This window comes from Musca vetustissima, unplaced genomic scaffold (genome assembly GCF_032173495.1).
Source record: "Musca vetustissima isolate MV318-11 ecotype Yass unplaced genomic scaffold, APGP_CSIRO_Mvet_v1 utg283607, whole genome shotgun sequence".
NCBI lineage: Eukaryota > Metazoa > Arthropoda > Insecta > Diptera > Muscidae > Musca > Musca vetustissima.
The window spans coordinates 4,679-5,669 of record NW_026881135.1 but is presented as its reverse complement, the minus strand read 5'-3'; the positions used below and the strand labels follow the sequence as shown (position 1 = coordinate 5,669).

At 35.0% G+C, this 991-nt stretch overlaps 1 long non-coding RNA gene across 1 annotated transcript; it reads right to left on the bottom strand.

Annotated features, from left to right (window-relative positions):
- Positions 1-546: 546 nt before the first annotated feature.
- On the bottom strand, positions 547-777 carry LOC133327175 (uncharacterized). The gene is made up of 2 exons (XR_009754218.1): positions 715-777; positions 547-614 (listed from the first exon to the last, which is right to left on the bottom strand). It is a non-coding gene; the product is annotated as an uncharacterized LOC133327175 (long non-coding RNA).
- Positions 778-991: the final 214 nt, after the last annotated feature.

Genomic DNA, 991 nt, shown 5'->3' with positions numbered 1-991 from the left:
AAATGTGTCTAAAAGTATGAATCATAGATGGATACTCTGACATTATATTATATTAGTAGCAGTTTCCCAGTTCTACTCCTACATTTTTCTTCTTAAAAAACACTTTTTCTCCCAATATTATTGAAAAATCTTGTTCGGTAAAAAACGTTTTTTAATTAAATTAGTATTGTTATACAAATCTAACTTAAACATTCCGACACCCTTGAAACATCAAGGTTTGTTTCAAAGCGATAGAAGTGAGTATAGAATATGTACAACAAGAGTATATATTTGTAAGTAATAGGTACCTTATGTGTATAGTGCAGTGTGAACAATTCGAGCAAAAAGTATGGAGTGGAAACGCAGATGAATCTGCAGTAACTGATTCGGGATCCAACTCCGCTACAACGATAATTTGGATTTTTATACAAATCTAACTTAAACATTCCGACCCCCTTGAAACATCAAGGTTTGTTTCAAAGCGATGCAAGTGAGTATAGAATATGTACAACAGGAGTATATATTAGTAAGTAATAGGTACCATATGTGTATAGTGCAGTGTGAACAATTCGAGCAAAATGTAGGGAGTGGAAACGCAGATGAATCTGCAGTAACAGACTCGGGATCCAACTCCGCTACAACGATAATTTGTAATATCACGACATAGTTCATATGAAGCCGCAGATGAACCTGCAGTAATAGATTCGGGCTTCAATCAAGTTAGTTGAAATCCACGAAACAAAATAGTATGAAGCCTCAAATGAATCTGCAGTTATAGATTCGGACTTCAATCGAGCTATTATTTTCCCGAAATAATATTCGAGGGCTGGGCCAAATAGGACGCATCAGCACTTGTCGCGAGATTTTCCGAAGGTCGCTTTGCAACATTATTTTTTGATCAAATTCTTTCTTGATATTTTGATAAAATTTAGTCTATAGTTATGCTTCGAATAAGATAACTTGAAGTATTATTTTCGAATCCAGCTGATGTGGAGGACGAAAAACAGGGTCT